The sequence below is a fragment of the Ovis canadensis genome, chromosome 4 (assembly GCF_042477335.2).
Source record: "Ovis canadensis isolate MfBH-ARS-UI-01 breed Bighorn chromosome 4, ARS-UI_OviCan_v2, whole genome shotgun sequence".
NCBI lineage: Eukaryota > Metazoa > Chordata > Mammalia > Artiodactyla > Bovidae > Ovis > Ovis canadensis.
Window position 1 is genome coordinate 24,481,312 of NC_091248.1, and position 16,224 is coordinate 24,497,535.

Below are 16,224 nucleotides of genomic sequence, written 5' to 3' on the forward strand. Positions count from 1 at the left end.
GGAAAGACTAGAGATCTCTTCAAGAAAATTAGAGATACCAAGGGAACATTTCATGCAAAGATGGGCTCGATAAAGGACAGAAATGGTATGGACCTAACAGAAGCAGAAGATATTAAGAAGACGTGGCAAGAATACACACAAGAACTGTACAAAAAAGATCTTCATGACCTGGATAATCACGATGATGTGATCACTAATCTAGAGCCAGACATCTTGGAATGTGAAGTCAAGTAGGCCTTAGAAAGCATCACTACAAACAAAGCTAGTGGAGGTGATGGAATTCCAGTTGAGCTGTTTCAAATCCTGAAAGATGATGCTGTGAAAGTGCTGCACTCAATATGCCGGCAAATTTGGAAAACTCAGCAGTGGCCACAGGACTGGAAAAGGTCAGTTTTCATTCCAATCCCAAAGAAAGGCAATGCCAAAGAATGCTCAAACTACCGCACAATTGCACTCATCTCACATGCTAGTAAAGTAACGCCCAAAATTCTCCAAGCCAGGCTTCAGCAGCATGTGAACCGTGAACTCCCTGATGTTCAAGCTGGTTTTAGAAAAGGCAGAGGAACCAGAGATCAAATTGCCAACATCCGCTGGATCATGGAAAAAGCAAGAGAGTTCCAGATAAACATCTATTTCTGCTTTACTGACTATGCCAAAGCCTTTGACTGCGTGGATCACAATAAACTGTGGAAAATTCTTCAAGAGATGGGAATACCAGACCACCTAACTTGCCTCTTGAGAAATCTGTATGCAGGTCAGGAAGCAACAGTTAGAACTGGACATGGAACAACAGACTGGTTCCAAATAGGAAAAGGAGTACGTCAAGGCTGTATATTGTCACCCTGCTTATTTAACTTCTATGCAGAGAACATCATGAGAAATGCTGGGCTGGAAGAAACATAAGCTGGAATCAAGATTGCTGGGAGAAATAAACTCAGATATGCAGATGACACCACCCTTATGGCAGAAAGTGAAGAGGAGCTAAAAAGCCTCTTGATGAAAGTGAAAGAGGAGAGCGAAAAAGTTGGCTTAAAGCTCAACATTCAGAAAACGAATATCATGGCATCCGGTCCCATTACTTCATGGGAAATAGATGGGGAAACAGTGGAAACAATCCATACCACAACAGTAAGGTAAATAACATTATCAACCCATTCCACAGGTCAAGAAGCTGATACATAGTAGGTGTATGTAATTAGCCCAAAGTAACACCACTAGCAAAAAAACAAAAAACAAACAAAAAAACCAGTCTTGATTTGAACCAGAGTCCAGGAAAACTGGATTCTAATTCCCAAGGCACTCCTTTATTAGATCAGTGATCATATGAGTATGGAAAACCAGGTAAGCAGTTTAACCTCACCAAGGCTCCCTTTTTCTGTCCGTAAAAACAGGAAAGTGACAAAAGCTACTGCACAGGATCACTGCTTGGAGAGCACTGGCTGCAGGAAGCAGTGACTGCTGACAGAATCAGGCAGCACGGAGGCATCTGGACCAACGTCACACCTTCTTCTAATTCTAGAACTTATAAAAGCAGGTACAATATTTTAAACTCAGAAGCAGTGCTGGATGGTAGGAATTTCAGATTGTGAACGTGATATGACCCTTTGAAATCTGGAGGTTCGCAAGACTGACCTACCCCCTCCACCCCACGTTAATACTGTGAGAATGCGTATAAAGGGAGGATGGAATTAATTCGGCTCTCGTAAGGGTTAGAAAAATGTGCAGGCAGCATCAGGGGCTTCAGAGCTGGGAGGGGCGGTGAGCACACACTTGTTCATCAGTTGGGCTCTATTTGGTTACTCCTTATAGTATTGGTATTTTCTTCAGGGGAGTTCTATCTTTAGCTCCTGGCTTATTCAAAACCAAAGCCTGCGTTTCCACCTATAAAAAGGAGAAAATGGGGCTCACTTTTCATAATACGAGAGTTAAACGAAGTAATGCACATGAAGAGGTTGTGTAGTTTGCATGAAGCAAATGATTATCGGTGAAGTGTCCCATTTCCTAGGGGAGACCGAGTCAGAAATAACCAGAGGAAAACGTGCCCACTGTCACAAGGTCAGTGAACTGAGTGGGGATGATACAGGGGAACTGGGATTCTTTCTGAGCTCTGCCTAAACGGACCTGATGAACTGGCCGGGGTTACCTTCTAAGTTTCCAAAGATGAAAAGATCAGACTGCACTGTGGAGGGACCGCGGTCCAGGACTTAAGGACCACTGAGGGTAAAGCAACTTGCAACGAATAAATGAGAGTGTGAAAGGGAAGCACAAAATGTTAACGAAAGTAATCTTCTGTGGCACACAAGTCTTTATTGGAAACACATGCACGCGACTTGCGAGCAGTGGATTTTACACAGCACGACTAAGCTAACCTAATGTCACGCTGCCTTGCCATCTTTAGCTTCTTATACACTAAACACCAACCCTTTCAAACAGTACCAAGAATAAACGTGCTTGATCCACGTGTCAGTGTTCAAACAGTGTAAGCAGCCAACGAGTAGAATGAATATGTAAAAACCTGGACCAAGTAATTACTAATAAGGCCCATCTAAATCTATATGTTGGAGAAGATTCTTGAGAGTCCCTTGGGCTGCAAGGAGGTCCAACCAGTCCATCCTAAAGGAGATCAGTCCTGGGCGTTCACTGGAAGGGCTGATGCTAAAGCTGAGACTCCAATACTTTGGCCACCTGATGCAAAGAGCTGACTCATTGGAAAAGACCCTGATGCTGGGAAAGATTGAGGGCAGGAGGAGAAGGGGACAACAGAGGATGAGATGGCTGGACGGCATCACCGACTCAATGGACATGGATTTGGGTAGACTCTGGCAGTTGGTGACGGACAAGGAGGCCTGGCGTGCTGTGATTCATGGGGTTTCAAAGAGTCGGACACGACTGAGCGACTGAACTCAACTGAAATTTATGTAAAGCCTGAACTGTGTGCTGTGCTTAGTCGCTCAGTCATGCCCGACTCTTCGCAGCTCTATGGACTGCAGCCCGCCAGCCTCCTCTGTCCATGGGGATTCTCCAGGCAAGAATACTGGAGTGGGCTGCCAAGCGCTCCTCCAAGCAGATCTTCCCAGCCCAGGGATCGAACCCAGGTCTCCCGCATTGCAGGCGGATTCTTTACTGACTGAGCCACCTAAGTTTAAATACACGTATACAGCTTTCATTTGTGTATTTATACAGCCCTGGTAGCTCAGCTGGTAAAGAATCTGCCTGCAGCACAGAAGACCCTGGTTTGACTCCTGGGTCATGAAGATCCCCTGGAGAAGGAAACAGCTGCCCACTCTAGTATTCTGGCCTGGAGAATTCCATGGATTATATATAGTCCATGAGGTCACAAAGAGTCAGACATGACTGAGACTTTCACTTCATAGCACATACTGTATTTTCTTAGTTATAAAATCTGTCCATGCTTAATGCATGTAGAAATGTTTAAAAATTAATTAAAAATCCAGAGAAAGAAAAAAAATCATGCAAAACCCCACCACTCAGAAAACAGAGAAAACTCTACTGTTAAATAACTTTGTCTTTCATGTCTTTTAAACAGATACTGGTATTAATCTGCAGTATTAATTCCATTTAAGAATGAAGCATTGTATATAAAATTTATCATCTATTATATATCAATATATATAACATTAATATATAAATATAACACATTTAAAAATAGAAATTGTTATAATTCGGTACACATTTTATAGTTGCTTTATAAAGGTTTAACAATTCATTTTGAATATTTTGCCACTTCAACAAAATTCTTCTAAAATGTAACTTTTTTATACAATATGATTTTTAGTGGCTGCATAGTTTTCTTTATATGCCATAATCACTATTATTTGGTTTTAGGTTGTGTTATTTTGCTACTTATTCTAAGAGTGTAGGTCTCCTCTATTTAAAGGCAAATGTAGATAAGAATGACTTGTTAACATCACATGAAAGCACAGTTTAGGCAGTGAGAACACATATACTGGTCTAACGTTTGATTCCATGTAAATGACACCTATGTATAAAGAGTTGGTTCTATGTAAGAATTACCACTCTTTAGATTTTATCAGGCTACTTATTTTTTTTTGGTTAGCAAACTGGGTTTTCTTTTAAACCCAAAACATCCGGCTACAATTAGAGTTTCAAACTAGCAAACCTTGAGTTAATTATTATTATTTTTTTTTAATTGCCAACAATCTCGTTTCCTTCACTAATTCCAATGCATTGATGCACTGGAGCATGATGGACTTGTAACTCTGGTCACAAATAAGAATAAGAACTCTGGTCCCAATTTCTGAGAATTATATGAATGAATAAACTGTAACACTGAACAAAGAAAGGAGAAACACACACCTTTCCTTCAGCATCGCAAGCGCTTTGATCAAAGACATCTCAAAGGATTCTCTACTTAAGCTTATTATCTGTTCCATCTCAATTTATAGTATCGTGAGACATACTTTTAAATTAGCTCCTCAAGATTTTAATCTAAATTAATCTGTCTTATACAAGACTCAAATATTTCACAGTAATCCCAGTGATGCAATGCAATGAAACTACGGATACTGCCAATTAAGTTAAACATAGGTTTAAAACCTTTTAATGTTACAGTGCCCAATTCTGGTATAAAAGGTTTGAATGTCTAGTCCCACTAATGATAAACAGTCACTGGGGGCCCTCATTCTGTCTTTCTGAAACATGTGACGTGGGAGCCTGTTTCAACAGGACACCATCCTGGAATGAAGTCTGGCTCCTAGAGGCTTCAGATAGGGTTTCGTCCCTGGCAATGCCCTTAAAAAGACTCCGGACTTCAGTCTGAACACCAGAAGTCTTCAAAGCCTTGTAGCAACAGTTAGTTTCTCTTAGGCGTTCTAGAGCTCTAATTCTCTTGTTTCTTTGAGAACAAAACAAGCAAACTGAAAATCTACCTCAAGCTTTCCTAATGGGAAAAAGTTTTATCATTGGGTCTTTTTTTTCCCAGTGGTAAAAAACAGTAAGTTTCAAAAGGTACTTAAAACACCAACTTACATACCATAAAGTAAATCACAGAAATGACAGCTCTCAATAGACAATTCTGGACTTTTGAATATATCTACCTAAATCTAAGCGACGGATTCACACCCTCGGGTTTCAGCAACAAAAATATGTCAGTAGTTTATTGATTTAAACAGTTAAGACATATACAGCTTGTACAAAGTTAATCACTTTTTTCTCCTTAGAATGTATAAACCACAGTCTTTTCAAATTTGTTATCCAAGTTTTAACAGAAGCGTCTTTATAAACGATTTGTTGTTTCATACAAAGATCTCCTATCCAGTTTGTTTCTTATGAAGGATGTTAGAGGAATCACACAGATCAACACAACAAAGGTTTTTGTGTTTTTTTAACAACACTAAACCAATACCATGTTGACTTGCCTGCAGTGCAGGAGAGTCGGGTTCAACTCGTGGGTCGGGAAGATCCCCTGGAGGAGGGCACGGCAACCCACTTTAGTATTCTTGCCTAGGAGACTCCACGGACAGAGGAACCTGGCAGGCTACAGTCCAGAGGGTCACAGCGAGGCGGACGCAACTGAGCGACTACCACTACACGCTACACTGTAAGAACAGAAGTAAAGATCCCCTGATGACAAAATCATAAAGCAGAGGACTCCTGGCAATAGTGAGGGCTAGTCTCAGGACCTCTTTCTTTTTCCTCTTTTTGTTGATTACAAGTACATATATTAAAATGTTAATCGTGGTAAGATATATATATAATTTCCCACCTTAACCGATTTCAAGTGTATAGTTTAGTAGTAAGTATATTCAAACTGCTGTATAACCAATCTCCTGAACTTTTCTCTCTTGCAAAACTGAAACTCTATACCCACTACACAACTCTTCACTGCTCCCTTCCTCCCAGACCCTGGCAACCACTCCTCCACCCTCTGTCTCTACAAATCTGGCTACTCTAGATACCTCATGAAAGTGGAATCATAATGTATTTGTTCTCGTGACTGGCTTATTTCATCTAGTGTAATGTCCTCAAAGTTCATCCACGTTGTAGCGTGTGTCAGAGTTTCCTTCCTTTTAAAGCTGAATAATATTCTGCTGTCTGGACTGATGACATTTTGCTTATCCATTCATCTGCTGAAGGATGAACCTGTATTATTTTGGTTACTGTAAGAATATGCTACGAATGTTGGTATATAAATATAAGTATCTCTTTGTGACCGTGACTTCAATAATTTCGGGTATATAGGCCCACAAGCGGATTGCTGAATCTAGTCCCAGGATCTTTAAAAAAAAAAAAAAATCACAGTTCTTCTGTAAAATGTGGTACAATATTACTGCATAAGCAATGAAGTAATGGGTAACAATGGCTGGTCCTGGGTAGTCTATCAGGTGGCCTCACTCACTCTTCGGCGACCTCACTCACTCCTCCCACTTCTGTGCTTAAAGGAGAATCTGCCTGAAGTCACTGTATTAAGCTTGGTGTACGGTCTACACTGTACTCCACTCCAAAGCCTGACAGCGGCTTCTCCCGCTGTCACTGATCGAGGCACAGTGTTAACACCGGGCTGCAAAAGACGGCATTCTAAACTCCTCACTCTGGGCCTCAAGAGAACCCACAGAATGCTTCACCTCGAGTCACAAAGGGCAAAACAAATTCCAAAAAAGGCAAGAGGAGGGTTAAAGCGGGTTCCTTAAAGCTTCAGATCAGCTGGGAAGTAAAACTGGTCAATTGAAAGTAAGGAATAAATGGGAGGCCCTGAAGATTAGCCACAAGTCGTGGGCCATTAGCTTCCAAAGGGAGGAGGTGAGACGGCCGAGGAAAGGGACGCCTGGCCTGGGGGTTCTTCAGCAGGAACAGAGGCAAAGCCCCTCGTTGCAGGTGCTGGCTCTCCTGCTTTCACTGCTTCGAGGAAACTGGATGAAAGCACAGTAAAAGTCATCTCCCACATAAATTTTATTAACAAAATACGTATTCTGAAGAGAGCGTAAAAAGGAGCCATACATATTATTCAATCCTGGAACTGATGATAATGCTGAGTAAGAAAAGAATCAGTCCCACCTAAGTGCAAATAAGAAAATCACAACTGATGTTCACCAAACCTGGAAATATTGTCGGTGTTTGAGGGACAATGCAATGGCTAAATGGACCGTCGAAAAGAAGCAATCATTACCTCATCATGACGGCTATTCCTAACCCACACTGGAAAGTCACTGGGAACTGAAACTGCAGATAGCAATGTCAATTATAACTTCCTCAGATCGGGATACAAAAACTGACATTGCATAAACAAGAAAATACAAAGTATAAGTGCTTAGGTTGCTGGCCAATGACTCAAAATGGTTTTTGTTCTAGACAAAATAGAGATCACACTGTTTTGTGATCCTTTCAAAATCACTTAACAATATACTGTGGCTATTTCCCCATTTCAAAACATATTCTTCATAATAAAAAAATTTAACAGTATGCTTTTCTTAAACAGTTTTTTTTTTTTTTGTCAGTTTGCTGTGTTGGGTCTTAGTTGTGTGGGATCTTTCGTTGTGGCCCACGGACTCTCTAGTTGTGACCCACGGGCTCAGGAGTGTGTGGGCTTACCTGTTCAGCAGCACCTAGGATCTTAGTTCCCTGACGAAGGATCGAACCCTGCCTTGCAAGGTGGATTCTTAGCCACCCAACCACTGGGGACGTCCCCAATAGCATGCTTTTTAATGACTGGATCTGGACAGAATATCTCGTCTTCCTGCATTTTCCTTCTCACTTCCCTCATCTGAAAGCTTGTCTCTCCCTCCATACTTGCCTCCTCTCCAAATGAGATACTATATCAGAGACGCTGCTTTTCCAAAGAGTGGAGCAAATGATTGTTTGCCGACGTTGTTGGGTGCCAGTCATGAAGGACTGATCCCTGGCAATCACATTCCTTTTTGCTAGGAGTGGATCCAGAGACCCAGTCCTAGCTACTGAGACATATAGGCACATTTCACAAAGTATTTTTCCCCTAGTAAGACCACTGCAGAAAACTCTCTGCTGTACTGCCTCCTCATCCCCTAGCCCTCACTCTCCACCTGTGCACCTTACGCTAAATGCTATTGCTTGAGGGCATGGACATGAGACTGTAGCAACCAGCTTGACATGGAAACGGAGATTTCATCTGCACGCAGGCAATGCCAGAGTGTAATGAGGGAAAGAGTTTGGTCTCTGAGGACATCACTGAACAGCAGGATCGACTTTGGGGCTGCCCACCACTGGCCTCATAGTTAGGGCAATAATGCTCTTGTGTGTGTGCCTGCTAAGTTGCTTGTTGTGTCCAACTCTTTGCAACCCTGTGAACTGGAGCCCCCCTGGCTCCTCTGTCCATGGGATTCTCCAGACAAGAATACTGGGCTGAGTTGTCATTCCCTCCTCCAGGGGATCTTCCCAACCCAGAGATGGGAAACCGAGTCTCTTGTCTCCTACATTGGCAGGTGGGTTCTTTACCACTAGCATCACCTGGGAAGCCCAATAATGCTCTTGAAAGTGAAAGTTGCTCAGTCACGTCTAACTCTTTGCAACCCCATGGACTATACAGTTCATGGAATTCTCCAGGCCAGAATACTGGAGTGGGTAGCTGTTCCCTCCTCCAGGGGATCTTCCCAACCCAGGGATTGAACTCAGGTCTCCCACAATGCAGGCAGATTCTTCAACAGTTGAGCTACCAGGGAAGCCCAAAAATTGGCTTGTGGGATCTTTGTTCCCTGACCAGGGGTTGAACCTGGGCCCCCTGAAGTGGAAGCACAGCCTCCTAACCACTGGACTGCCAGGGAATTCCCCCCAAAATAATGCTCTTACTTCAAGACATTTCTTCATCAAGTGTTCTACAACTTGCCATCTACTGTTCTTAAAACTTGTAAGAACAACTGTAACCTGTTCTATAACTGAAAATTATACTAACAACTCAAATTATATTAACTAAAACCTGTTAAGGTCACTACCTTCCATTTAACCCCTGCCCCCCAATGAAACATGGCCCCCCAACCCCCTTAGCTTCAGGAAACTTGGACTTCTTCAACTCCACTCCATTCTGCGCCATCTACTCCCATGGCTAAAATCAGGAACATGTTATTACTTAACCTCGATCTTTTTTTAATTAAAACTGTAAAAGTCACTTTAATTACATTTATTTGAAGGTCAAAATACCACTTAAATTCACATAAACTCCTTAGCATAATTAATGAAACGTGGAAAGCAACTTCTTCAAGCACGGTTGGTTAAATCTGTCAATTCCCTCACCTCCTCGGTTCTAAGGTCATTCTGTCTCATCGTCTATGCGAAGATTAACCTCAATGAGCGCAAATGCTGTCTTTCTCAGCTGCTCTACCTGTGTTTCAGAGAGCTGTTAAGTGGGGAAATGACCACATATGTGTCTACTATTAATACGAAGTCAGTCTCTAACCCTGATGATGACGGTGCTGCCAGGGATCGTCCAGGTCCCTAGTTAGCTCTTGTGGTGTCCCTGTAGGTGACATTCTCACTGCTGTCCCTCTACTTTATCACCTCTCTTCCTCTCTGAGCACACTGGAGTACATTCCACTTGAGAGAGAAACACAGGCCACCAAGGGATGCTATCAACGTCCTGGGCGCCACCCACCCGTTGATAAGCACTGGCATCTACCTGTCTCCGTCCCTTCCTGGTGGGAAAGCCTCCCTCCCTTCCCTGCAGTGTTCATCTTCCTCCTGTGCTCTCAGTCTCCTTCATTCCAGCTTCCTCAGGTCCTGCCCTCACTCCACTACCCACTGCCCTTCCTACTGTATCTGGGACTTCCCCTTCTATTGCCCCTTGACCATGAACAACCCAAGCAACCCCCTTCCTTCCTTGGCCAACGGTCTTTCGGGTACACACTTTCTCATTCCCCACCCACACCACATCCATACCGTGAATGGAAACGCAATGGCTCTTGCAAGATCACCAATAAGCACTTGACTTGCCACAACCAAGAATTTCTACTCTTAACTGAATCCTGCCACAGCATTTCACATGGGATCCCTCTCTCCTCTGCACTGTTCTTCAGAAAGGAAAGATATGCTAAGTGTCAGATTAGAAATGTAATGCATATTCACTGTTAAATGTAGAGAAATCAAAATACAAGGGGAAAAAAAGACGTAAGACATGAGATAACAGGAATCTGAACCAGAACACTAGAAAAAGAAAAGAGGGGAAAGGCAATCCAAGAGACGAATGCAATCTGTTAATGCTTGTTTCCAGAGGTCAACTTTAGGGGGCCATCTTCTGAGGGCTCTGCTACATCTCCCGGTTAGACACTAGGTGTACTTGGGCCTGCTACTTAACCTTCCCTTCCCTCGCATCCAGCCTTGGTTTCCTCATCTGTAAAATGGGGATAACACTCTCTTGAGGGCGGCTGTGAGAATGAAAAACACTGTGAATTTCCTGGCTTGTCCCCTGGGTTCAGAACTGGTGCCACGAAATCAAGAGGAGGACTTGCCATGAGCAGTGGTGTCCAGCAACACCCTAGGTTCAGACTCATCTAGTTTCTCCGCCTGGGACGTGAACAATCGCCAACTTTCGAAACAGTCATTGTGGTGGTGGTGCTCAGTTGCTCAGTCGTGTTTGACTCTGAAGCCTGCAGCCCGCCAGGCTCCTCTGTCTATGGGATGTCCCAGGCGAGAATACTGGAGGGAGCTGTCATTTCCTTCTCCAGGGGATCCTCCCAGTCCAGGGATCAAACCCACGTCTCTTGTGTCTCCTGCACTGGCACGTGGCTGCTTTACCACTGAGCCACCAAGGTCACAAACACTACCGTGTGCATACTAGAGGATACATCTTTAAAGTAGTTACCATATGACAGTACGTCAGCAGCGGGATGGCCGTAGCTGTGGCGGCGGCTGCAGACGCCCGAGCAGCCGCGGCCGCAGTGGAGGCTGGAGCAGCGGTACGGGCTGTCGTGCGGGAGGCTGGGACAGGACCACATCACCGTACTGCATGTGAAGCTCACCGAGACGGCGATCCGCGCGCTCGAGACCTACCAGAGCCACAAGAATTTAATTCCTTTCGACCTTCAATTCAATTCCAAGGGCTCCAAGGGCTTGTCAAAATCCCTAAAAATGATCCCCTCAACGAAGTGCACACCTTTAACTTCTATTTGTCAAATGTGGGTAAAGACAACCCTCAGGGCAGCTTTGACTGCATCCAGCAGACTTTCTCCAGCTCTGGAGCCTCCCAGCTCAATTGCCTGGGATTTATACAAGATAAAATTACAGTGTGTGCAACAAATGACTCGTATCAGATGACACGAGAAAGAATGACCCAGGCAGAGGAGGAATCCCGCAACCGAAGCACAAAAGTTATCAAACCCGGTGGACCATATGTAGGGAAAAGAGTGCAAATTCGGAAAGCTCCTCAAGCTGTTTCAGATACAGTGCCTGAAAGGAAAAGGTCAACCCCCATGAACCCTGCAAATACGATTCGCAAGACGCACGGCAGCAACAGTGTCTCTCAGCGGCCGTATCGGGACAGGGTGATTCACTTGCTGGCACTGAAGGCCTATAAGAAGCCTGAGCTGCTGGCCCGACTGCAGAAAGACGGTGTCAATCAGAAAGACAAGAACTCCCTTGGAGCAGTTCTGCAGCAGGTAGCCAATCTGAATCCTAAGGACCTCTCATACACCTTAAAGGATTATGTTTTTAAAGAGCTTCAAAGAGACTGGCCTGGATACAATGAAATAGACAGACGGTCATTAGAGTCAGTACTCTCAAGAAAATTAAACCCATCTCAGAATGCTGCCAGCACCAGCCGCTCAGAATCTCCTGTATGTTCTAGTAGAGACCCTGCATCTTCTCCTCAGAAACGGCTTTTGGATTCAGATTTCATTGATCCTTTAATGAATAAAAAGGCTCGAATATCTCACCTGACAAATAGAGTGCCACCAACATTGAATGGCCATTTGAATCCCACCAGTGAAAAGTCCACTGCAGGCCTCCCGCTGCCCCCTGCAGCAGCTGCCATCCCCACGCCTCCACCGCTGCCTTCAACCCACCTGCCTGTCTCCAACCCGCCTCAGACTGTAAATTCTAACTCCAATTCCCCTAGCACTCCAGAAGGCCGGGGGACTCAAGACCTACCTGTTGACAGTTTTAGTCAAGATGGTAGTATCTATGAGGACCAGCAAGACAAATATACCTCTAGGACTTCTCTGGAAACCTTACCCCCTGGTTCAGTTCTACTAAAGTGTCCAAAGCCTATGGAAGAAAACCATTTGTCTCACAAAAAGTCCAAGAAGAAGTCTAAAAAACACAAGGAAAAGGACCAAATAAAAAAGCAAGATGTTGAGATGATTGAGGAAAAGGAAGAGGACCTTAAAAGAGAAGAGGAAATTGCCAAGCTGAACGACTCCAATCCGGATTCCAATGAAGGAGTTAAAGAAGATTGCACTGCCTCCACAGAGCCTTCTTCAACAATTGAACTCCCAGATTATTTGATAAAATACATTGCCATCGTCTCCTATGAGCAACGCCAGAATTACAAGGATGACTTCAATGCTGAGTATGATGAATATAGGGCCTTGCATGCCAGGATGGAGACTGTGGCTAGAAGATTTATCAAACTGGATGCACAGCGAAAACGCCTTTCTCCAGGCTCAAAAGAGTATCAGAATGTTCATGAAGAAGTCTTACAAGAATATCAGAAGATAAAGCAGTCTAGTCCCAATTACCACGAAGAAAAATACCGATGCGAGTATCTTCATAACAAGCTAGCTCACATCAAAAGACTAATAGGTGAATTTGACCAACAGCAAGCAGAATCATGGCACTAGAGCTCTGCTTGGACCAGAAGATGTGAATAAACTTAAGCTTATTTATTTAAAATTCCAAATGAGTTGCTCTCAAAATTCTAAAAAATGAAACTTTGCCTGTTGAAAGTTTCAGTATTAGTAAACTTGAGTTACCTTTTTTTTTTTTCCTTGTTTTCCCATTTTACTTTGCTTCCTTGCATTTTTGAAGCTGCTTTTTCTGGTCCTTTTTTCACCTTTAAGACTTGTGTTTGTCAATAGAAATGATTTTTTTTTTAGATATTGGGGATCCAGTGTCTGTACTTCAAATCAACTTTTTTCCTTAAAAACTGTGTTTGTCATTAGAAATGATTTTTTTTTTTTTAGATATTGGGGATCCAGTGTCCATACTTCAAAGTTACGTATGTTTAAAAAAAAAAAAAAAGCAGTAACATGCAAGGTGAAATGCTTTTGGATAAACATAAGCCTATTTTCTGACCTTTCTTAATGCGAACTCTTTGCCTTAAATGGTAGAACATTTAGAAATTTGCACAAAATACAAAAAAAAGTTAAAACATTGTTTTGGAGGGTTAAGAAATAGAAAGATGTGTGAGTACATGTATAGCTCTGTATACACACGTGTATATATAGGCTGACTTGATCTAGAACAGTGATCGCCCTGCAAGTTAACCCCCCATTGCAATGGTTGCCTTAAGGTGTTTGCTAGTTGTGTACCTAGTGTGGTTACTCATTAGCTACACTGCTTCCCATTTGATTAGGGCAGTGGGAAGTACACTGTGGCCTACCAGCGTCTGAACGCGTGTGCGCGACCTGTGTGTGTGCAGAGGTGGTGTGGATGTGAGCGTGCATGGAGGAAAAAAGCTGCTACTCTCTGTCGGCCAAACGCTCAGGTGAAACAACTGATGAGTGTTACTGTAGGTGTGTTTTTTTTTTTTTTTCTGTCAAATTGCTACTTCTATCATGGAAGACAAAAAGCATTTCCATTTCAACAGTTTGTCAGCTTTATTAATGTTGGGCAAAATTGATATGTTATGAAAATGAAACAGATCTATAGTTTTGGGGCAAAATTATAACATGAAATGTGTAGGTAACCTATTTATATACTGCTATAAAGTATTTTTTGAAGAGAGATATGCAAAGAAGCTATTACCTACATGAAATGTATATTTAAAGAATTTTTTTTTTCATCCTGGGTGCCAGGAATAAAAAGCAGAGCGGATATATTTAACCATAACATACTGTGATTCATCAAACAGCACAAACTTTCATTCCATGGAGTTTATCTGTTGACGTTGATTTAAACTATCATTTGTTTTATCATGTGGGAACATAAGTTATGTGGTCAAAAATATAAGGATTTTGAACTAATGTTGATACAAGTTGTGTTGTCTTATCGTATTGTTTTTCAAAGTGCTGCCAGTTTAAAAGGGAAGCATTATGTTTACAAATATGTTTTGAAATGTTTGCCAAAATTTTGGTGGTATCTTTAATAAAGATGTTTGTCTCCAGCATCAAAAAAATAAAATAAAATAAAATAAAAATAAAGTAGTTACCACAGTGAGTGAAGTCGCTCAGCTGTGTCCGACTCTTTGCGACCCATGGACTGCACCCTACTATGCTCCTCTGTCCATGGGATTTTCCAGGCAAGAGTACTGGAGTGGGGTGCCATTTCCTTCTCCAGAGGATCTTCCTGACCCAGGGATTGAACCCAGGTCTCCTGCAGTGCAGGCAGACACTTTACCGTCTGAGCCACCAGGGAAGATTAAGTCAAGTGTTATGTTGCCTGTTCTTAATTTTGAAAAACTAAACATTTAGCGTTTTAGGTCCTGAAGGGTCCTTAGAAATCATCTGTTACTATTCACTGAATGTATTTCACGTCTCTTTTTGTATAAGACGCAACTTTCTAAGGTGGCTTCAAGTTGCTTTTTAACCTATTCCTGGGGACTGACTTTTCTGTTGAGGTTCCCTCAAATGGTCCTATGGGTGTTTCCATGAGAATAACAATATGCTATAAAATGCAATATAGCTTTTTACTTAATCAACGTATTTGTTCAGAAGCTACTACTAAGTAGGGAAATACATTCCTAATGGATTTTCTTATATAATTAACTTTGGTTGCTTTCCCGGCTTAAATAAGAATGAGAATTTGTGATATTATTCCCTTATGTTATGCATTAATGCTGAACTGTGTGCACTTCAATACAGAGAGGCGGAGAGGAGCGAAAAGAACACTTAGCTTCTTTGGGTCCAAAAATGGTCTTTACAAAGGTTTTTATTATAGGTCATAAAACACTGCTTACCACAATGCACCTCTTCCTTGAAAAAGAGAAGAAATCCCTGCAGTGGTGAGAAGCCGAAAACAACACCCTGAGAGTGTTCGTGCCTCCTTCCCATAAACACATCTGTGTGTGTTATCTGTTCTGGGTCAAGCCGCGTGCACAGCTGTTTAAGGGGGCTCAGAAGAGGCGGCGCTTCAGCAGTTGCTAGTTCGTGTTCTTTCAAGGACTGAGTTTTTAAGCTGGCAGCCTATTAGGAGAGAGGCGGCAAATGCATCTCCAGGGGAAGGAGGAACAAGTGCTCCTGGCTAATAAGTTCTTCCACGGACAGGAAGAAGAGCCTCTGGGTGGTCATATCTAGACACGAAAAGCAGGGAGGCAGGAGAAAACGGGACCTTTAGGCCAAGGGGAACGGAAGAGCATTTGCCAAGGCGAAAGTAAACAAAACACCCAACACTTGGTTCAGAATCTAATGACTATCTTACTGTACAAAGAATTCAGCAAGTTAGTGTTAAAATAGCCAATGTGATAGGAATTGTCTAGGCAAAGATGGGTGGCACCAAGGCTAGGAAGCTTAGTCTTAGGAGCACCCAGGTACCAAGCACAGGCAAATTTTATACAGCAAGTGTTGTTCCGGTTTAAGGATGCCTCTCCCCTAAATGCAGGATTGGCTTAAAGCTCAACATTCAGAAAACGAAGATCATTGCATCCGGTCCCATCACTTCATGGGAAATAGATAGGGAAACAGTGGAAACAGTGTCAGACTTTATTTTTGGGGGCTCCAAAATCACTGCAGATGGTGATTGCAGCCATGAAATTAAAAGCCACTTACTCCTTGGAAGAAAAGTTATGACCAACCTAGATAGCATATTCAAAAGCAGAGACATTACTTTGCTGACTAAGGTCCGTCTAGTCAAGGCTATGGTTTTTCCTGTGGTCATGTATGGATGTGAGAGTTGGACTGTGAAGAAAGCTGAGTGCCGAAGAATTGATGCTTTTGAACTGTGGTGTTGGAGAAGACTCTTGAGAGTCCCTTGGACTGCAAGGAGATCCAACCAGTCCATTCTGAAGGAGATCAGTCCTCAGATTTCTTTGGAAGGAATGATGCTAAAGCTGAAACTCCAGTACTTTGGCCACTTCATACAAAGAGTTGACTCATTGGAAAAGACTTTGATGCTGGGAGGGATTGGGAG

The 16,224-nt window shown here is 42.8% G+C and overlaps 1 protein-coding gene and 1 pseudogene across 6 annotated transcripts in view; one reads left to right on the plus strand and one right to left on the minus strand.

Moving 5' to 3' along the window:
• The window catches only part of CDK6 (cyclin dependent kinase 6), a 259,075-nt gene that overhangs the window by 133,625 nt on the left and 109,226 nt on the right, over positions 1 to 16,224 (minus strand). The gene's annotated exons all lie outside the window — the stretch shown is intronic.
• Positions 1,330 to 12,838, plus strand: LOC138439029 (RNA polymerase II elongation factor ELL2 pseudogene; annotated as a pseudogene).